Source organism: Molothrus aeneus, chromosome 8, assembly GCF_037042795.1.
Source record: "Molothrus aeneus isolate 106 chromosome 8, BPBGC_Maene_1.0, whole genome shotgun sequence".
Taxonomy (NCBI): Eukaryota; Metazoa; Chordata; class Aves; order Passeriformes; family Icteridae; genus Molothrus; species Molothrus aeneus.
The window spans coordinates 34,081,901-34,105,535 of NC_089653.1; positions in this window are offsets into that span (position 1 = coordinate 34,081,901).

Here is a 23,635-nt window from a genome sequence, read left to right on the forward strand (position 1 = left end):
TGTTCCCTGGGAGGGTGGGGAGGGGCTGGGATGGAATTCCCAGAGCAGCTGGGGCTGCCCCTGGATCCCTGGCAGTGCCCAAGGCCAGGCTGGACATTGGGGCTGGGAGCACCTGGGACAGTGGGAGGTGGGATGGGATGGGATGGGATGGGATGGGATGGGATGGGATGGGATGGGATGGGATGGGATGGGACGGGATGGTTGGAACTGAATGAGCTTTAAGGCCCCTTCCCACCCAAACCATTCCATGAATTTATATTTCTGTGATGATTACATCCTACAGTCCCAATATGAGATGGTCCAGAGCAGTTCACCAACAAGATTTCATCTTTATTTTTACAGCCAACTTTGGACATAAAATTGTCTTTATTTCATTGTCAACTTTGGAGTTTGGAGAAAATGAGTGACCCAGCCTTGGTCAACACCAGGCACAAACAGATATTTGCTCTCCACCAATTCCAACTCACAGCACCAGCCTGCTGTCCCTTCACTGATCCCATTTTTCCCCGATAAAAAGCAAACCCCAGCACAGGATGTGTGAGAGAAAACAGTGCTGAAATATTTGAATGCTGTTACATAAAGGGGCGATGAGCCTTTGCCTTGAACGCTGCTTTCATTTCCATTTCAAAAAAGGTACAGCTGAAGTGTAAAAAGTTCAGAGAGGGCTGATGGAAATGATTAGACAGAGGGTGAGATGTGCTTGTGACGAGAGCCTGTCAAGTTTGGAACATGAATTTCCTAGCTAACAAGGATGAAAATGGCAAAAATGTATCAGATAAGGAAGAGTTGATAGGAATATCTCAGGAGGTTGGTGAGGATACCTTTTTTCCTGCACTTTCTGCTGACAGAAGAATCCAGGAACAGCCAAAAGATGTGGCAGGGCCCACAGCACAGGCTGGTGACAAGAGACAGGGCTTTGGGCTGTGGGATCATTGCCACAGGAGTCTGAGACATCAGGAGTGTTTAAGGAATGAGGAATTAGAGATTTGGGCAGCACTATTTACATTAGATCAGGTAAAGTTAAGGGATAGGATCATGGAATCATTAAGGCTGGAAAAGAACTCCAAGATCATCAAGGCCAACTTTGATCTTGCCCCACCAATGCCCACTGAGCCATGTCACAAAATGCCACATCACTCACTTTTTGGACACTTCCAGGGATGTGACCCCATGATTGCCCTGAGCAGTCTGTCCCAATGCTTGACTCTGTTTTCCATGAAGAAATCTTTCCTGATATCCAAGCTGAATCTCTCCTGGTGCAGCTTGAGGTGGGGCCTCATTCCACACCACCTCCTGGGACGGAGGGAGGTGTTTCCAGAGCTGCCTCATCCCTTTGCTCTGCCTCCTGAACCTTTTCCAAGGCTTTTGGAAGTTGTGCTCTGTCTCCAGCTCTCCCATGTCCAGCAGCACCATCCTCAAAGGAGAAAGCAGGCCCAAGCTCTGCTAAAAAAAGTAAAATTTTACTTTTAAATCAGTTTCATGACCCACATCATCATTTTTTCCCTGTTATTTGAGAAGTTGGGCAGGAGCAATACCTGGGAGTTTCACTGATGAGCAGAGGCAGGTGTGTGGTGGCTGCAGAGTCCAGGAGTTCTGAGCAGAGAAGTTCTGGAGGAGCACACCCAGCCCCAGGTGCCCACACCTGCACACAGCCCTGCCCTGAACTCAGCCTGACTCTGCACCCCCAGCTTCTCCCACACTTCCCCAATTAAACCATTCAAACTCATATTAACGAGCTGTCCACAGCCCTGCAAACTGATTTATCTGCTGATGACAGTCTGAGCTGCTGCCCAAACTGCTGGAGAGGAAAAGGTCTTTAATTTAGGGGTTGTTTTCTTTGTACTTGTTCCTTTTCCCACTGATTTTCACTTGCTGTTGCTTCACAATTAACTCAAGGTCACAAGTCTAGGAGGTATCACAGGGTGATGGCAGCTCCACTTGGCATGAATAATATTTGTGTTCCTGTTTGTTGAATGAATGGATTGAAATAGGATTTTATTGGAGTAATGAAGATTTTTATTTATTAAAAAATGGGATATTTCAAAGAGGATTGCTGAGTCATTACAGATAATTATTTTTAAGGAATTTTTTAAAGGTGTCACTCCCCATGGCAGAGGTTTGGAATGAGATGATCTTTAAAGTCCCTTCCAGCTCAGACCATTCTTTGATTCTGTGTTCACTGTTGTTATTTGTGCTCTGAGGATTTACTGAAAAGGAGTTTTTCAGGTTGGAAATTTATTGAGAGTATGAAGAGCTGATGGCTTCTATCTGGTGAAAAAATGGGTATTTTCCTCTACTCACACATTTACATTGTTAATCTGCAAACTCACCAACACATCTGAACACACAGCTGAGTTATTCCCCATTTACAGTTTCTAGAAACCCAAACCAAACCTGTGATGAAAGATTGGATTATTCACAGATAATCTACAGCTCTCCCAAACAAGCACTTTATGACCGTGCACACAAAAAACAAACTCCTGGTTTATTTTTGATTTGGAGAAAAGAAAACCCAAACCCTTCAGAAATGATTAATAGTAATTGTCAGGAATTTGTTTTGGAGGGGGACTGTCCTTATGTTGTCACATATCCCATTAACACTGGCAGCAGGATATTGATTGGCCACAAACAAACTCTACTTGCAATTATTTCACTGCAAAGGAGCAACCAGAAGAAACTAAAAAACCAAACTTAGAAGTCCATAGATATTGTTTTGGTGAGTCTACAGCAAGATAATTTACAGATAAAACAGAAAAAAATGGTGATAATTTTAATAGATGTTATTTTGGTACAGCTTATATTTAGCACTTTTTCACTATCAAATGGTGTGAGGGAAAATTAAAATTCTGTGAACTTGCAGTTAATCCCTAAATATTCATAGTTGGATATTGATAGAAGACAGGGAAAGGGAAAATTATCATCCCTGCCATGTCAGTGCTCCTCTGTTCTGATGCTTCACTTCACTTTCAGGAAAATTTTCCTCAGTTCCAACTGTCTTAAGTCAGAACTAAGGAAAAGCCCATTGAGTTATCTCAGTGTCTTCAAGAAAACTCTCACTGATAATAGAAAATAACAACCTTGAGACAGCACTTTTTATACCAGACTGTAAAATTTAATCGAGGGTTTTATCTTGCCATAGAAATTTGGTTTTTTTTTATAAAAATCCCAGGAAACATTATTATTTCTGTTCAGCCCTTTTTCTAAGGAATGTCTGCAGAACTGACTCCTTTTTTATTTAGATACTTCCAGGACCTGCACCTGTTGAATGACACAGGACTCTTCCAAGGGTAAAGTTAATTCCTCAGGAGGTTTGGAAAAATCCCAACCCTTCTCATGATGTTGAAGACTATTTTCACATCTAACAGTCTTGGGGAAAAAAAATAAAATTATATTTTATGGGAACTTGGTGAGGGATACACAACCTCTACAGGAGGGTGGGAAGCTGCACTCCATCCAGCGAGTTTTGGGAAACTCCACCCCCATCTAGGGATTTTTTGGGAGGATGGAGCCTGTAGTGTTGAGCCACCTCATTCAGCATCAGAGGGAGGATAGCAGGAGCTGCCTGGGATAATCCCAGAGGATGCCCTAAACGCTCGTGTGTTTTGCAGCACTTTGAGGCTTTTTTGATGCTTCTAAGGAGGATGCAATTAGCTTTTCAATGATAAATAAATTAGAGATAGTTGATTTTGCCGTTCACACATTTGTTTTCTTCGCTTTCATGAGGGACTGCAGCCTGTTTATGATTTTCTCAGAAGTTTGAGAGACTTGCTTTGCTTAGTGACAAATTCTCCCCTCTAGGCAGCACAAGGAAAAAAAAATAGAGGAAAGCAAAGATAGTGGGAACCTGCAAATGGCCAGTGTGTCTGCAGGGAAGGGAATCCCCTCAGGACTCCCAGAGGTTTGGTTTGCTTGCTGGCTGTTTATTTACGTAATTAGAGCTCGTAATTCCACACAAGGCAAAGGGAAAGAAGAAGCAGCAACAAAAGAAATCATGGGAAAGCACAGGCAGGAGTCAGTTGGCTATGCAGGACTGGAATAAGGCTCTGGTGGAACTTCAAGGATGGCTTTGGCTCTGCAGGTGGTGGTCACAAGCTGGTCTCCAGCTTGGGTGGGACTTTATGAAATCATGGGAGGGTTTGGATGGGAAGGGACCTCAAAGCCCCTCCAGTGCCAGCCCTGCCATGGCAGGGACACCTTCCCCTGTCCCAGGGGCTCCCAGCCCCAGTGTCCAGCCTGGCCTTGGGCACTGCCAGGGATCCAGGGGCAGCCCCAGCTGCTCTGGGCACCTGTGCCAGGGCTGCCCACCCTGCCAGGGAACAATTCCTTCCCAATGTCCCATCTAAAATTAACCTCTTCCAGCTTACAGCCATTCCCTGTGTCCTGTCCCTCCACCCCTTGTCCCCAGCCCCTCTCCAGCTCTCCTGGTGCCCCTGTAGGCCCTGGCAGGGGCTCTGAGCTCTCCCTGGAGCCTTCTCCTCTCCAGGTGAGCAACCCCAATTCCATCACTTGTCATCACCCAGGTCCTGTGCAGAGATTTCCTCCTCCACCACCACCACGTGCAGCTGAGGGAGAAGCTCCCAAGCACTCTGTGCAGCCTTTGAGGATCATGATTTAGAGAGTGACACCCAAGGATTTGCAATGCAAGGCTTGTTAATTCCCTTTAATTTGAATTTGGTAATTATTTTGTACATTCCAGCTTGGTGTTCAAACTCACTTAGACAAGTCTTCCTATGGTTTCAGAGTTTCAAGTGATTCCAAGAGGTTGGTAGAGAAGCTAAGGGTAATTCCACCACCGACCTCGAGCTGCTAATGGGCTAAAATTGGGCTATTTGGAGAAAATTTTTGCTTCAGGACAGAAAGTATCTGAAAAAAATGCTTAAAGTAGCAAGAGTGTGGCTTGGAGTTTGTACAAAAGAAAGAATAAAATACTTGTAAGAAGCAAAATCCAAGTAGAAAGAAATACTCTGCATAGTCTTGTTAAAAGGGGGCTTAGTAAGGTCAAGGATAAGTTTTGTTTTGAGAACTTTGCTGCTGAGGAGTGCAAAGAATAAAAATAAGAAAAATGTGCCTTTTTTCCTATCTCCTCCTGAATGAAACACAGCATTTTGTGGGAGGTCAGTCACCGGGAACTGATGGGGGATGATAGAGGCAGGTTCCCAGCTCAGCTGTACAGATAATTTCAGTCCCATTCTGTATGAGCAGTGCAATGAGGCTGTCCCAGCTTTGTCTCTAGGTGCATTTCCATCACACCCAGCACTGCCAGCTCTGCCGTGGGAGATCACATCACGCACATTGTATTAGAGCAAGGAAATAGGGGCAGCAATAGCCCGGCCAGCGGGGCACTCCAGGCAATCAGAGCAGCCCAGCCACCCTCAGCTGAGACTTATAAACTGCAAGAAGTGGGGAAATGACATTTTTTTCCTTCCTAGGAACAGCTTTTATCCGTGTGTGTTTGTGTGAGAAGCAGCGAGGCGGGAAAGGAAGCACAGCCAGAGCTCTGCCACCCACCCAGGGCAGGAAAGCCATGGATCCTCTGCTCTGAAACTCTGCCTGACACCTCCCAGGGACATCTGCTGGGTCTGCAAAAGGTGGAACTGGTGTCTCCACACTGCAGTAGGCTGGGAGCAAGGTGGGTAACGGGCGTCATTAAAGGAGGCGTAATTAAAAATTACTTCCAAGTGGTTTCTCCTTCTCCAAGAGGAGCGTGGAAGGGCTGGTTGGGCTCAGTGCCGTGGGAATAAATATCATTGTGTAGATGATGGTGTGGAAAGTAAGCAAAGAGTAATGTGGAAAATTAATTGGAGTTGTCTGGAATTAGATGATCAGAAATAGTTGTGCTGTCAGAAAAGAAATTGGAGAATCACAAACTGGTTTGGGTTGGAAGGGGCCTTAAAGACTACTTTGTTCCAACCCCTTGCCATGGATGGGGAGGATAACAGGCACCTGCAAAACTCTGGACATCTCTTGATGCTGACTAAAAAGAGAGGCAAGGGAAAAAAAAAAATCAAAAGAAATTATCCTCATTGTGAAAGTCAGAGCAGTCTCAAAGTGCTTAACTCAGAGTTCCAGTCCCTCAGTCCCTCTTGAGGGTGGAGGAAGGAGCTTCCCATGTATTTTGGGAAGGGCAGGACCATGGGAGCTGTGTCTGTTTGCCAGGCCTGTAGTGAGCACCTTGCCTGACATTAAGCAGAGGCAATAACTTTGTGATGACCTAAATTCATTTAAAAAATAATTACTGATGTATATATTCAGGTCAATAGCGCTTTCCCCAGGTTTCAATAATCGGATCAATTATCTGAATCCAATAAAATCTTATTAAAGAAATTCAGAATTATCTTTAGAATAGCTGGCCTTGTAGTCCCTGAGTAGGTTACAAAAACTGCTATGAAGAATTAGTGTGACCTACTTTCTGGGCGGTACAGATATCATTATCATATCAGAGGTGCAGGCTGATAAGGCTACATGACTTCCATCTCTTATTGAAGAGAGTTTGGCAAAAAACTTGCACAAAACTTTAATCTAGCTCTCCAAACTATTTTATTTTCCTAAACACCAGCTGAAATTTGAAAAGTCAAAGCATTGCATGTGAAGATGCACCTATTGAATGAAGTGAGTGAGGTAAGGCCAACAGGGTGATGAACATTTAAAGCACCTGGGCTAAGGACAAATTGTTGTTGTTGCAGGTCACAAATGCTTGGTCAGCCCAGGCACAGCCATGCTGACCCAGGGTCACTTTGCACCTCCTTCCATAGGGTCAGTGAGGACTCGAATTCCCAAAGCAGAGGAAGAATTACAGAAAGACAATGTTTTATTACAAAAGCTGATGGAAAACCTTCCAGCCTTCTCTCTGCCAGGTGAGATGTTTGGTTATTTTATTGCTTCTGAGACAATCACTTTGTTAAAATCTGTCTGGAAACTTCCTTGTGTTTCTAAGCTGTTTTTTGATGGGGCAGCATTTGCAGATCTGGGCTGGGGAATCAGGCTGTACTGGGCAGGATTTCCCCAAGAGCTGCAAAAGCAAATCTTTGGTACCTCTGGAGTAAAGCTGACCTCCATGCTGGCTGTGTCTGGAAGAAGTGTTTCCTCCATGCTGGCTGTGTCTGGAAGAAGTGTTTCCTTAAAAAATACCCTGGGATATGTCAGGGCTGAAGTTTGGAGCTGTGGAAGACAGCAGGGATTTAATTGGGGCTGCAGTGGGATCAGGGTGGACTCTGCACTGGTATTTGTGGCACGGCACCCCTCCCTCAGGCAGAGGAACCAGTGAAGGAGGGATGGAAGGTTCCTGGCCTGGTTCCTGGAGGTTCCAGCTGGTTTTACATCAGCTCTGCCCCATCCAGCTGGAGGTGTGAAGATGCTGTGCTCCTGTGAGGATCATCACCATTCCCACCACAAGTGGTGAGGAGCTTCTCTGAGCTGTGCAAACACAGAATTGGGTCACAGAAAGGGCTCCAAACACTGGTAACCCTTTCATGAGGTTACCAGAGAAGTGATGCCAACATGTGAGGTCAGAACTGCCTCATGCCAGGCAGTGGAGATGGCACTGGAGCAGTGCCAGGAGTGCTCACATCCTCCTGTGGCCCTCAGGCTGCTCTCCAAGGCTGGCCATCCCTCACCCAGCCACCCACGGCCGCAGGGCCGAGCGCGGCGAAGGTGGCAGAGCGGCCGTGGGACCCCCACACCACCGGGCCATGAGCGTGGCCAGGATGTTTTTCCAGGAGTTAATTAGGAAGCCGAGGCTCTGGGAGCCTGTTGGAGAGCCCTGAGCAATCCCAGCTGCTCCGCGGGCCCCGCCGGCGTGGCAGAGCCAGGCCCTCCTCCCTGGCAGCCGCGGGCTTTGATCTCGCCAGTATCAAACCAGTTGGGCCCCAGTAGGGTGGTGGGAGCAGCGGGAGCCACTGGTGGCCTGTGGCTCAGGGCAGCCACCTTCTCTCCACACAGGCCCGCCGGCCCCCGCTCAGCGGCGGGACATCAAGGCAGGGCCGACCGACGAGCGCGTTAATTAGGAGGCTGAAATTATAATGTTGTGTTAAAGAACAAAGAGTCTCCAAAGGAAAAATATGTGCCGCATATCTGACAAAGATAAATTGGATTATTCAAAATATTCCTGATGAAATGTTACATTTTGCAACTAATTATCAATCTGTTTTATCTCCGGACCAGCTGGGCATTTTTGTGCATGCAAGACCTGCCTTACCAATGATCTTAAGATGTCACTGTAGCGTTTACATCTTTTATTTCAAGATTTAAATAACTAGGAAGTAGCTAATGTAATTCACTGCTGAGAAGAAAGGCTAGTTAGTTGAATGCTTTCCAAAGTGATCTTTTCCTAATGAACTTCTCTGGACTGTGAGTAATGAGGCTTTATTCAAATAATGTTTAAGCAAGGTTTTTATAATGTAATTTTTTAAAGAAAGAGCAACATTTAATGCATTTAAAATATCTTTATTAATCCTATACTGCCTCATGTAGCATTAAAGCATTGTGAATATTTGGTTTTGTTCCTTCTGAATGTTCCTTTTGTGATGGAGCTATAGAAATTGGGCAATTATCTCATAAATGTTCAGTGATATCTTACAAATTACTGTCTGACATGATTACAGAGCCATTTTGCTGTAAAAGCATTTGTTGTTTAAGTATATTTATATACCACAGTGGTCTGTATTTCTCCTGGTCCCTACTCAGACACCACTCCTATGTGCAAGGTCTGAGCTTTGCCACCCCCTCTATAGCTCACCTTTGGGACAGCTGTGCTGAGATTAATCTGCTGGAGGTGTCATAAAAATTTTCTTTTGAGTGTGATCTTGTGATAATTTTCAACTGGAATAGGAGAGGATACCTCATAGGTTCCCTATAACAGCAGTGGTCTGTAATATCTTGGATTCTTCACAAGGTTCTGAAGTTCTCCTGGAAGTCTTCTGGCAAATTTTGCTTTTATGGCACTGAACTGACAGGGTGGCCAAAAAAAAAATTAAAAAATTAAATATCCTAACATAATTGGGCAATTTCTAGGAAGGGATAACCACAAATGTATTTGAGCAAACCTCCCTATTTTTGATTAATGAATTAAGTGGCATCATTGAGTAGGGGCTGATCTCACGCTCCAAAAGGTTGACTCCCACTGCTTATGGGACCTGACTGATACACCCCATAACTACACATTTCTGAAATTGGCTTTATTTATGGCAGAATATCAGCTCAAAAAGGACTTCACTCTAGATCTTGAATTTTTCTGCTTCTATCTCCCAATAGCTAAAATTTGAATACTATATCCAGCCTGTATTCAAAGCTTTCCCAGAGAACAGGAACTGAACATGGAGACTTCAGCCTGTGGAACATGGAATAAAACCAAAGCAATTTGCTCAGCCTTTTTTCCTCCCCCTTCTACAGAGTGAATTTTGTCCCACCTGATGATCATTTTAACTGTTCAGAGCAGGCTCTGCTTCATTGCAGACATGAATTCTTTCTGCCTTTCAAAAAGGCTCTTCCCAAAGCTGATCAGTGCATTCCCTGCTTTTTTCCATGCTCTATCCAGGCCGGATCCTGCTAAGAGCAGGAGGTTCTTGGCTCACTGGCCTTCTCCCAGAATTCCTGCCAGTTAGGAGTGGTCAGCACCCAGCAGGATTTGGCCTTTGCTTTGCCAAAAAACCCTCCCTCAGTTTGAATGTTTCATAATGTATGTTTAAACAGTCGCAGCTAGCAAAGAACTTTGATGAGGCAAAGGGGTAATTGGATTTTCTTGTTCTATAATTAAAAACGTATATATTACATCCACATTAATACCAAAAGAGTTCATCATGATCAGTGTTATTACAATGAATACCAAAGGATTTAACAGTGATTGGCCACTTAGTTTAAAGGGTACCTGAAATCATTAAATTGTCTGCTGGAGGGCTTTTGAAGGCCTGTTGGATCGCCTGCCACTCCACTTTTTTTTTTACTCCTGGCCTGCAATATGAGGTTTACTTTTACAAAGTAGGAGCAACAGGGTGATCATTTTCCTTTATTATTCCCTTATTGACTTCCAGTTAATTTTAATCTTTGCATTAAGTGACCTCTATTAAGCTTGCCAGGTATCTGATTACTGAGCCAAGGTTGAGACCAGAAGGCGACCTATGGCACCACATCAATTGTCCTTCACAGAAGCCCTTACTGTTAATCAAGAGAGGAAGATTAAAGGAGGTCAGAACTATGAGCCTGGAGTGAATTTTGCATTTGAATACACCTTTCTATCAGTGTGTGTGTATTGTTCTAGAAGAAAACAAATACGAGCTCTTAGGAGCAGCCTCTGCTCAAATCTCCACTGAGAGAAGCTCTCAAGGCAATGTGGTGTCTGCAAACTTAGCTCTACCCTTAAACACTCTAATATGTTTGTAAAATTCTAAATTAGGTACATGTTAATATATCTGTAAAATCCCTAAATAAGCTTTCTCATATTTGTTTTGGACAAACACAACTTTTTTTCTTCCCCTGCAATCCTAAAATGCTCACATTTAATTTTGTCCAGTTCTATGTAGGTACAAATGAGCTTAATTAACTTATATTCTTAGAATCACAGAATCTTTTAGGTTGGAACAGACCTCTAAGATCAACCAGTCCAACCATAAAACCTACTCATCTTAGGTTGTTGGATAGGTTAGAGTTGACTTTTCATGAGCATGTGAAGGTTCACACTTTGAGGCAGCTCCTCAGGGGTTGTTGGTCTTTGTAGAATTCCTTTTGGAGAGTTCAGAATTTAGAGTTTGTAGAATCCATAAATTTGTATCAGCATTTTCATGTGGTAAATTCCAGTGACTCCAATTAATTAAACCATAAATTTGTGCAGGAAAAAATATTACTTTTCTTGTTTTTCATTCTCTTAATATGTTTTGGAACCTTGCCTGAAATTCTTAGGGAAAAAAAAATAAATGTATGTAAAAATAAATGTATTGATTGATCCCTGATTATAATTATGCTATTATACATTAGGTCTCTGTAGTTTAAAAATTTAATCTCTTGTCTTCAAATGTGCTCATGTACACGACTTCACCTTTGATCATCTACAGAAGTAAAAAAACCCCTTGAAATTTAAAAAGAAGGTAAGTTGGTGTTAAAATCAGAGTTTTAGTGCAATTAAGTATTTGTAAGGTCAACTACTGCAGTCTAAAATATTCTGAACTAGTTCTGAATATATCCAATTAATAAATATATTCATAGAGGGGAAAAAAGTGAAAATTAACATCTTTCTAGCTTAGGAGTCCAACAAGTGCTTTAAAAAGAGACCTGATCCTTTGGAAAGATATTTTTTGAAACCTGAAAATCCTCTTTTCCCTTTTTCCCAGCATCCCCATCCTGCACAAAGCCTCCCAAGCCCGGTCAGTTTGTTCAGCTTTCCTAGGAGCTTGTGGAGCTTAATTTCAGTGCAGGGGATCCCAAGAGCTTTTCTCTTTTATAATCAATTCTACCTGCACGAACTTACTCTTAATATAAAAATGACCAGTTGGAACATGAGAATGTCATTTTATTGGGATTCAGGTCAATAATTGTATTTATTTTCTTGACAGAAGTGTCACCTCCAGCATTCAGTAATTTGATTATTGTGCTTAATTCATAACAAAATTGGACTAACCCAACTCAGAAATGCTTTTGTTCTATGGTTAACTCCTGTTTTTAAATAGTTTTATGATATAAAGGCTTCTATTTTCCCCAATTAGACAGAAAAGTTGCCCAGCCCTTCAGCTCTCCAAGGGAAATTGGGAACGATTTTAAAAATTATGTGTTGATGCATCTTTATGACTTAAATCGCAGCAAACGTATTGAGAACTTTTAAAGGCTCGAGCATCTGTTCTTCCTCTTCCAGGCTGTGCAAACAAGAGTGCTCTGGCTTCCCCTAAAATATCCCTTTTTTCTTTTACAAGTCCAACAGGCACGCTGTGGTCAATGACAAGGCATCCTGAGCCTGGCTTGTTCCAATCAACTTCTGCAGGAGCGGGATCGCCAAGGGATCGCGGGAGTCAGGAACAGCGTTTAGCACTTTGCTGACCTTGAGTCCACCTTTTCAAAACTCCTTCTGGAACCAAGATTTTTTCCAGCCATTTTCAAGTGATTTCTTCCACTTTCTCCAGAGACTGAAACACTTGATTGACCTGTGATGTTCAGTGAAATTCTTGCACTGGAAAAGAAAAAAATGTTGGAAGTCCTAGACATGAAAATGCTCGTGAACTTTTTTTAAAAAAACCTTCAAAAAGTTTTCAATGTATCATCTGTCCAGGGTGTTTAATAACAGGTATCTGGGGTTTCTTTTCATTGTGAAGGAAGATTTAGAAGCAAACATGAAAAATAGATATTTAATTTTAAATGTATGATTTTTACCTGTGTTTTAGCCTTGTAGATAACACTTTGTCTCACTTGAGAGTTGCTAATAACCAGGAAATGATTACTGAGAACTTCTGAAATGACATCAAGTAAAAAATTAAAGGATGTGAGGAGACTTTTTTCAAGAAATAAAAGCTTTTAGAGCTGAGATCATGATAAATTATTTCTCAGCATTCCTTAGAAAGAATAATGGAGCTGAAGTTTGTACTGTGTGTATTGTGTTACTTGATGAATCTCTGGCTCACGGTACCTACATGCGTACAGGACTCCCCAAAGACTTGTCAGGACTCTATGTTAAAAAAGTTCACACGGGGAAAGAGATTTTGTTATTTCTAATTCGCTTTGGTATCTTATATTTTTTGCTTAAACTTGGTAGATTTTTTGTGGCATCAAGAAAAAGGTCTTTCAGTTTTAAATTTTGAATCAGTCCATGCTGAATCAACTGAGTGGTGGAAATGAGTCATGATTGACCAGTTTTCTTTGTTAGTAAACCAAGGAAAAGAAAAAATATGTTTCTTTCTACTAAATTACTTAAAAATATTTTTTTATATCTAAAGTTTAACCCTACTTTGAGGAATTTACCTATAAATTATTTTCTAAACGGCATCAGCAACAAATGTAGGTGATAAATTCACCAAATAAGAAATTCTGCAACAGTTAGTAGTTTTTGTATTTGTATAATGGGTAATCATGTTTGGTCTCACCCTGCTAATTTGCTATCTGAGTTCATTAGACAGAAAGTTTCTGTGTTGAAATATACCAAACCAACATCCAAAAATGCAGCTTAATCACACTGAAACACAATTTTCTCAAAATCTGCATCTTGTAAGCTTAAACTTTCTAAGTTTCCTCATATTTCTCTTTATAATAATCCCCTGGATGAGAGTTAGGTTTTGCATTGTTTTTGTGTAAAAAAGTGGGACCAAACACTGAATTAATGAAAGTTGAACATTTGAAAGGTAGGTATGTAGGGCTTTATTTATTATAAAAATTATTTTGGGGGCTCCATTTGTTTATTCTGGATAAGTATCCTGGCTGGATGAATTATTGCTTCCTAGGGATCCATCCTGGCCCTGTGGGTTGCCATTGGCCTCTGGGCACTAGTGAATTCCAGTGTTAATTTTATTAAGCCCTGGGATTTCCTCCTCCTGGTCACTTTTCCCTGGAAATGAAGTGTGGAACATGTAGGGCCTCAGCTGCACCAGATCCCTCCCACAGCACATGGAACGGGGCATGGCATGGACAGCATCTATAATTTAATTGTACAGCCTGAATGTTATTCTCTAATCCCCTTGCTCTGCTGTGTCAGAAATCAGGACTTGATCGTGTGGCTGAGTTTCCACGTTCCAGAGGTGATACTGGGTCAGTTCTAAAAAAAGATGAGAGAAAAAGGAAGCTGTACAGTTGCAGAACAGTTCTGTGCTACAGGCAAGTTCAGGGTGGTGGTGAGAAAAAGGAGTTTTATAGCTCAGGAGAAAATCCTGTATCCATCCCAGCCCCAGAATAGGATTCAAGTTTAGGACCACGTGGTACAAAAAGTTGTGCAGCCTTTGGTTTGCTGTTTAATCTTGTTGCTCATCTATCAAATGAGGATATTGATTCTGATCTCTCTCAATCTCCAGTGAGATTTTTAAGGGAATATATGAAGCACCTATAGATCAGTGAGCTCTGCAGAGATGTTTTAGAGTGCAAAGTGCTTTTAAATGGTGCAGCTGTCTGCTGGGCTGTGTTTAAGGCTTGGTTCACCTAATGCTGCTCCCTGTTTTGTGCAGAGGTGCTCGGGGGCTGGCCAGGCTGCCTTGCAACAGAGCTGGCAGAGCCTGCTGGAAAACAGAGCTGGAAAAGTCAATGCAGCTCTTGCTCAGGTTAAAGGGAAGCCTGCATTGTTTTACCTTTAGTTGTAATTCTGAGGGCCACTCCAGTTCAATGCAGGCTGTATTAATGTGCATCACTTATCCATACACTGAGTCAGTCAATGACTGCATTGATCCAGGGCTGTGTTTTCTTTCAGAGGATGCTGCAATGAGGCAATAGAAATCATTAGGGCTTGTGATATTGAAATCCTCTTGGTGCTAGCAGACCTGGAGCTCACATTTCACATACTGTTGCAGCAGCACAAGAGCAGTCATGCCTGGAATTTCGAGTGAAAGTTTCTGTTTATATTTTTTTTTGTTGAGTGAATCTGCTCTGTTTTGTTCCTTTCTCTTGTACTCGGGTTATTTTACTGAGATCTGTGGTGTACCTGGCAAGCTGGTCTAGGGCAAGGTGTCTCTGCCCAAGGCAAGGGGTGGGACTAGAAGGGCTTGGAGGTCCCTTCCAAGCTAAACCATTCTGTGATTTGATGATTTTATGTACAGGATGCAATCTTTTCTTCTTGTGTTGAATGTGATTCTAGGAATGGCATGGCCTGGGTCAGAAGGGGCCTTAGAGATCACTTTGTTCCAACCCCTTCCATGGGCAGGGACATCTTCCACTAGAACAGGTTCCTCAGCTCTGGTGTTTCCTGGTAAAACCCTCTGAAGGTCTCAAACAGCTCTTCCAAAACCTCAAATTATTCAATATCCTCTTCTTGAGGTCTCTCACCCTTTTAGTTGTCATCACAAACATCTAAGACTGAGACACAGCATTTGTACCTTAGCTTTTTCCAAGCTTTTGCAAATGGCTGGATGTTTAACAGACTTCCAAAGCTGATACCTTGTTCATTAATAACAGTAATCTGGTCATTGCAAAAATGTTTATGAGCTCTTCTTCAGGGAAGAATGCAATCTAAGCAAAAAGAGCCTGTTACAAGTAGAAAACAAAAGGAAATGATGTGACCCTGGTAAACATTATACAGGGGAGTTTCAGCAATCTGCAGGCTCATTATTGTGAATTTCTTTAGGATATTCAGAGAGGGAGAAGGGGAATAATGACCTACAGTTGGAGGCATGAATAAGACAACATTAAAAAGCTGCGAGTTTAATTTGAGGAATACTGCTGAGGAAGAAATGGCAGCAGGTAAAACAAGAAGAAATTTGGAGAACATTCCCTCAGTCACCCAAGTAAACCCCCACTAAATACACCCAGCAACTTGGGCTCATAAATCCATGTGCAGGAAGGGCAGTTGTCAACAGGTCGTTCCAATTTTCAAATGAGGTTTGTCCTTAGAGGTTTTCTTCACACATCTCCTGATGGCTGCAGGATTAAGACTATAAAAAAAGCAGGTCATGGAAACAAATTGGAAAATGCCAACCCTTCCTCCAGCTTCACGTTTCCTTTTGAAATACTGGTTTAAAAAAAAAAAAAAAATCTCCCAAGGAGATAATTGATGACTTGAGGGATGGAAGAATTGGGGTATGGATGCTTTAGGAAATGTGTCAGGCTTTTGGGAGGTTATGGAGCTGATTCAGCTAATCTGGATGTATTAGGGGAAATCTCCCTGGTCTACCCCACCTGAGCATGTCAAATATTCCTTTCATTTCCTGCAGCAGACCTGAAGACGTGTTACGAGGTGGCTTTTTCTGGATGATCCTGAGATAAACAGAAACTTCATAAGAAAAGCTTTTCTTCATGGTAACCCCACTGCAATTCCGAGGACTTTTGGATAAAGTTTTGATAACACCGGTAAGGAGCAAAGTGTTACTGAAGGCAGAGGCATTCAGGTGAAACCCTAACCCCAAATCTTGACTGTTTGTTACTATTAAAGACCTCTTGGCACTTTTCACAAGAGCAGAGGTGTGAGCCCTGGTGTCCTGGCCAAATTCCAGCTTGGGTAATTAAATTCTGTGCTCCTAAAATCCCCCCTGTAGTTTCAGCCGAGTCCAGGATTCCTCATTTCCTCCGCGAAAGTGCGGCACAGAATTGCTTTGTGCTGGTAAACAGCTGCCACAGCTCACCCCAGAGGAATTGCTGCAGCTCAGTCCTCAATCTCTCTCTGTCTCTCCTTCACACTCACACAGGGCACAGCACTGCCCCAGAGCACCCACGAGCATCCCTCCTCTCTGGCAATGTGGGATGCAGGAATTGTGCAGGGCACAACCAACCTGCCAAGTAACCCTGGACCCTCTTCCCCTCTCTTAACCCAATATTATTAAACCCTGCTCAACTTTAGGACTCTAGCCTAAAAACACCTTGCTATTTCTGAAGAGCTGGGGAGATAAAGTGTTGCTGGTGCTGCTCGCCTTGATTTCTGGATATTGGTCATACCTGGTAAATGGTTTCATTTTCTTTGCTGAGGAAGAAATCTTGAGTCCACTTCTACTGGGGCTTGTTAAGCTGTTGCCTTGGGGGCCAGTTGATCAGTTGTTAAGTAGTAAGCAGCTTTGGCAGGCAACAGGCGTAGGATCCCCTGCAGCTACTCGAGCCTGCCCATCCTATCATTCTTTAGAGAGGGAGCCAGGGTATTGTCTTAGAAGTGCAATAATGATAAAATATGGGCAGATCCTCTTCCTTCCACTTTGCATGCACAGGTATTTTAGTAAACTCCATGACATCTGGAGGGACAAATACATAGATAAATATTTACTTGACAACAGTGGTTGTAAAGTCCAGCTGAGGAATTTTTTTACGGATTTTCTTTTTGATGATAAGTCAGGGGCTCTCAGTGAAAAGGCTGAGAATTGGGGCAGCTGTACTGAGAGCTCCTCAGCTGTTTGTCCTGGCTGTTACCAGCTTCAATTCCTCATGAAAAATCATAGGAAAACATGGCAGAAATCCTGGCAACAGAGATACAGGCTTGGTATAGGGTAATAGTGCCATGCTCCTGTCTGACAGAAAGGAAGTTCTTCGGTTGTAATTTTTTAAAATATTGCTATTACTTTATTCTTATTTACTGCCTTAATTGTTGTGTCATATTTGCCTGAAAGGTGTGACACTTTCTAAGCATTGGGACAAAAAAAAAAAGGCCAGCTTTGTCATTTCTCTATCTCAGAAACATTTCTGTGCTAGCAGAAATATCTATTTTCCAATCTTTGTGCACACTGAGAAATTTCATCCGTCTGATTTTTCCTTAGCTAAGTACACCGGGAATGATTCAAAGCAAGCTCGACAGATTCCTGCTTTTCACATGCCAGTAGGGTTTTTTAAAATGTATTTTATGCTGGGCTTATTTTGTTTGGTTTTTTGGTTGACTGAATTACCTATATTCCTTGAAATGGTGTTTAGTAATTCTCAGCGACTGCAGAGATGCCTACTGGGAAGTGGTCAACGGATCACAACAAACCCCACTGACTCCGGGCTCTCCTACTGCTTTAACTCAATTGCACTTTCTTATCCGAAGCCACATCTCTTAGGAAAATCCCAGAAATGCTGTTTGCCGTGAAGCATGGTTTTAATATTATCACAGCTATTTGAAAAGACAAAAGATTAGAAAGACTATTTGGTGCTGAAGGAAGAAATAGTTTCAAGGGATGGATTTACCACAAACAAGACTCACATTTGCTGCTAATGTTTGCCCCAGAGTCTGTCTTCAGCTAAATCATCACCCCCTTGATGCTGGGTGTAACTTCTATGGATATGAAAGAGGGTGGCCATTCTTCATCACAGTCTTGATCTCCTACAGGCAGTAAATAATTACAGGGGAAATTGTAGCTTGAGATCTGTCTATCTATCTATCTATCTATGTATCTATCTATCTATCATCTATCTATCTATCTATCTATCTATCTATCTATCTATCTATCTATCTATCTATCTATTTTTGGCCTGTATTGATAATGTGTCATTGGGATTCTAAGCTTGTTAAAATGTCAGATGAGGAGGTGTGGGCCTGATAATTAAAATATGAATGGATTTTAAGGCAAGCTGGATGCTAAATTCCAAGTCCAGGGAGCTGTTCCATAAGAAAACCACTGGCATCCTCAGGAAGGACTATGATCCAGTTACAGTTTTGCAGCAAGAGATGGGATAGGAGTGGCCATTTATTTTAAACAGCTGAAATTTGACACCTCTGTCATGACATAAAATAAAAAAAAAAAATTGTTATCAGTATTTGCCAAAAAGAGATGGGACAAAACTTTCAGAAGTGGCTGATAGCCACCAGAGTGCAGGTGCTGCACAGGCAGCATCAGGTCCAGAGGAATGATGGATTAAGCCCAGTTCATCCCACAGAGGAATGGACTGGGCTTTATTGACAGGCATCACCTCCAGCAGGATGGCAAACGCCCCAGGCTCCCGAGTCTCTGCACACTTGCGTGTATTTGCTGCTGGTTTCTCCAAAAATGACCTCTCCTGCCCCTCCTCTTCAGCCAGCCTCTCTACAAAAACACCTTTATCAGGTGGTTAGGGAGGGAGGGGCAGGCAGAAAATGGAAATGCCTTAGTAAGTAGAGTTTCCAGCTAAAATAGTTATTGGCTTTAGAGGCAGGGATCTTAATTTCTAAAATAGGATTCTTTGCAGTGCTTTGCCATTCTCTGCAGTGACTTTCTCCTGAGCTGAGTGTTTGTTAGTGGAAACACCACAGCAGTTTGTTCCTTGCCCCACAGGACACCTCCAGCAGATCTATCAAGTCTCTGCAGCCAAAACATTCACATACCCTCTCTCAGGTCAGCACAGAATCTTAGAATGGTTTGGGCTGGAAAGGACCTTAAAGATCACCTCATTCCAACCATGGGGGATGGAACTGTGCATCTTCTTTCTTTGTTTGCTTCTTCCTCTGAGAAAAAACCTTCTCTTTTTCATACTTAACACAAAATCAAGCAAAGAACATTCTCTGGTTCTGTGGCTTTATCCCCACTGATGGCAGGGATCACAGTCCAGAAAGCAGCATCCTCTGCAGGTTGGATCTTCAATACATCAAACGCCAACGTTGGCATTGTTTTGAGAGGGTTAACTAAGATTAATGAGAAAAGAAACATGAAGCCATGGAGGATCAACATTACAAATCAATGCCTGAATAAATTTAATGTGCATTCCAGCTGTACTTTACCTGGCATGATCCTGATTCTTACGAGTGTATCTTTTATGCTTCTAAATAACCCAGTAGGACAGGAACACTGCTTCCACTTTAATAATGCTTTATTTAAGCTTTATACAGTAGTCAATGTATTGATTTAGGAGGAATTTGTAGAATAAAAAAAGAATCCTTAATAAGGTACAAATATACTCCTCCAGCCTTCTGCATTCCTCATCTGTAACATTTGCAAACTGTAACTCCAGTATTTTAATTCTGGAAACCAAAGCCATTAGAAAATAAACCCGGACTTGCTGGGAGTTAGAACTTCAGTCTGGATGAAGCAACTTCCCTGAAAGGCGGACTCTTTAAATTCTATCACTTTATCTGCAACATTTGAGAGCAGATGAAAAGAGAACGAGCATTTTATTATTCTATACCTAATTAATGCTCAGAGCTGGGAAATGGCACCCGTGTCTTTGCAAATTTGTTGTTAAACTTCACGACAGGCTGGGCTGGCTTTGTTACCTAAATCAAACCCCTGCTATCCTAAATCTGCTTCCCAAAATTGCCATTTGCGCCACGGACCTGGCGGAGCCGCGGCCGCGCCGCTAATTACAACGTGTGGAGGCAGCGACAAAAGGAGACCTTTTCCATGAAAACGCTCGTGCCGGCCAGCCTCCTAATCAGATTCCAAGGAATTGAACTTGCAGAAAGTTTGTGCTAGCCTTGTGGATTTTCATTTCAGATGTTGTCAACTCAAGGGCATTTGGACCAATCAATATCTGTCTGTCTTCTCGCACAGAGAAAGTTGGCTATTAGAAAAGAGAGGCTTAGAGCAGGCTCAGCCAATACCATTAGCCCTTGCCTAAGGGCAGTTGTGGCCGTGTGCCGGGGTAGGCACCTGCCCCCTCCCCTCCCCCACCATTAAGAAGGCCACTGGGGATGTCATTTGGACATAGCGGGCAAAGAGCACTTCTTTATTCTTTCTCTTTTTTACACCCAGACTTCACCAAAAATCAATAAATCTGTTCTTTGCTTATTTTCAGAACTTTACTTCAATATAAGCAAGGACTTTCCTTCCAGCTACAAACTCCAGTAGCACCAAGTCAGGGATTTTTTATTTTTTTTTGTGTGTGTGTGTGTATTTTTTTATTTTCCTTTCTCTGTTCCAATTTGAGAGATAATTGGAAATAATATCTACTGTTTCTTCTTTTCCCTGCTAAAGATTTTTTAGAAGAAAGACCTTGATCTGCTGACTCTTTTCATGATTCAGCACTTGATTTTTCTCTCCTTGCTCTCCTTTTATTTATAATGATTTTTAATGATCAGGGAGGGAAGTGATACATTTCTTTGTTTTCCAATCAACAAAGTTTTCATCATATTGAATTAGGTTTTGCTATTTTCTGTGTCAAGGCACTATTAGTGACACTGCTCTTGATAATTCTTTAAATATGAACAATCACCCTTCAATTTTAAGCAGCATTTCTGTACATGGGAACCAGGAATATATTCTGGGAAGGCATCAAACCTATGCATGAATGCTGTGAGAATTTTTTAAAGACATATTTTTGAGTCTACTCTTTCTCTGAAATAACTAAAAGAAGAAAAAGGTAAATTAAAGATTATTGAGCTCAGTGACCAAACCAAGTGGCAATGGGCTTAAATATGGAGCCTTCAGAGAGGATGGTAAAAAATCTGCAAGACATGCCAGTAAATTGTCACTGGAAGGATATTCGTTGAGAAGCTGATGGCAGAGGACAAAGGCAGAAGGTAAAAGCAGAAATCTAGTTGATTTGGATGGAGAGAAAAGAACTGTAGAGGTGGTCCACCAAAAAATAAACCAAATAAAAAGCAACCAAACAACAACAAAAAACCCAAACCAAAACAAACCCATATGAAACAGTTTGGAAGGAAAAATGTAGGAATAAATCTTGAAGACAGAAAGTTTTTTGGTCAAAACTTGGTGGCAGGAGCCAGTGGTAATAATTTTATTTAATGGGTGTTACCAGAGGTCTTCATGCTGAGCTTTAATAGATGCACAAACATTGTCCTTTTGGCTATGAGAAATGAGAATGGACAAAGCTCCTGAAAATGGAAGTATCCCACCTCTGCCAAACAGTTTGGTCACATAAATGCATGTCTCAACCAAATACTACCCCTTCTACTATGGGATTATATTTATCTCAAAAAATTAAGGAGCGTTGTTTAGATACGAAGACTAAGAATTCACCTCAAATAATTTAGTGAAGTGGGTTTAAAACCATCACCTTGCTGAATTCTTATAAATATAGGATTGGAAACTTAGGGAATACCACAAGATGAAGATTCTTTTTAGTTGGGTCTGAACCACAGAAATGCAAAGAATTAAAATGAAGGAGGATCAAACCACATGAAGCCATGAGTGGAAAACGGTTGGGTCATGTTCCACTAAGAAATTCAGCATTTTTTGGCTATTTCACTTAAATATCAACCAAAGAATGTTGTTATTAAATATTCTTCAAATGACTTGTGAGAGCTTTTTAAGGTTCAAAGATTTCCATCATCCAAAGATGTCACAGATAGTTTTGTGATGGGGGAACAGGCTGGAAGTTCAGCCAAGATGCTCAGGAGGTGAGTGATAAAACATCTAGGCTGCTCAGCCATGGCCAGTTGTGCTGGTTTGAGTTTGAATGGTTTAATTGACACTTTCCCTGTTTTAAATCACTAGCAAGGTCCAACAGAACAGTCAGGACCAGGAAGGCTTCTCCTTCTTCCAAGGGTGATCTGGAAAGTGGATGAATTTCCATGAGGAATAGGAAGATCCTTGCACCTGGGTTCTCCCAGGTGTCAGGATTCAAGGAGCAGAGTGAATATTATCCAAGAGCAGGTCAATGAGTAAGTAGGAAAGCAGCTTTTTCCTGAAGATTTCCATGTGTTTTGTAGCTATAAAAATACTTCATGAAATTATGGACTAATTTCTGAAGTGTCTTTAAATTAACACAATTTTGGGGTTTGAAACTTTTTCCCTCTCTTTTTTTTTCTTCTCTTTTTTCCTGTAAAATGCACAAAGGTCAAATTTAGGGCTTCTCTCACAACCTGGCAGGACTCCTGCATTTCCAAGTGCTCATGCTCATCCATTTCCAAGTGCTCCTACTTGCTGCTTCATTGAAAATAATATTACTGTGCTAAACAACATCATCTTGGAATCACTTATGGGATTTAGTTCAAGGGATGAAGGCCAGGATACTGCACAGTGAAAACCTCCAGTGCAAAGAAAATAAGGTTCATTTCTCATGAACCCCTTAAACAGCTGCACTTCATTCAGTGAATGGATATGGAAAAAAATACACAGGCAAAATTTTATCTACTACTGATGTTATAATGACTTGGTAGGATTTTTTGAGACTGATGGGTCTGGAGGTAGATTTTGTGGCCATTAATCTCAAGAGCTGGAAATATTTCTTCATTTAAGTGAGGAAATTTGTTATGCCACTGAGTGATTATTCATTGTATGGATTATTGTTTGGAACTAGAGCAAGATCCTTTCTTTTTGATATTTAAATGGAAAGAAAAAATAAATAGCATGTCCTTTTCTAAACAAAGAGTTCAAAATGACTGGTCAATACCAACTATTAAAATATCCCAGATAGGTTCCTTAGCTAGATTCCTACATCATTAAACTCTGAGGAACTTTGGTTGGGGAATTTTTTGACTAATTGGATTGTGGAGTTAAGATCCATGAGCTGGGTAATTATTACAAGGTCCAAAGTATGGACCCACTGTCCTGCCAGTGCTGTGATGGGCATTTCCACCCCATTCTTTCAAATCCCACACACTCATCTGTCCAAAGCTGTAGCATATGGAACAACAGGTATGAAATATATTATATAATACTTAAAAAAATTGTGAAGTCTCCTTAAGAAAAATGTCATTATAGAACAGCCCTTGTTCTGTTGTTCACATTATTTCTGATAATCATTTCACCGAATTCTTTCAATTAGGTGCATAGAGATATTTTTTTTAAATATATTTATATAAATATTCCTCTGTACTATGGAACTTCCTGCTACTGAATTAGGAATTTGATTGTTACCTCTGTCATTAGAAGAAAAAAAGCATCTGAAAGTTAATCTCTGACCTTCTTAAGCTCAGATATATCCAAAATTAAAATAACAAAAGGCACAGAACAGTTTTAGAGTATTAGAAAAGTTCATTAATGGAAATGGTTGTCTTCTGCTCATACTTCACATCTCATCGCAACTGAGCATTTATGACGGAAGGAAATCTCAATAATTGTGTAAATTATCAAGACCTACTTATGAACTTAAGTTGTAGAAAATAAATGCCATGAATTTGCCACAGTCTGCTCACAGGCTCATTTTGTGAAGAAGCAGCTTGGCCTTGCCTAAACCAACTGGAATTCAAGCTACAGCG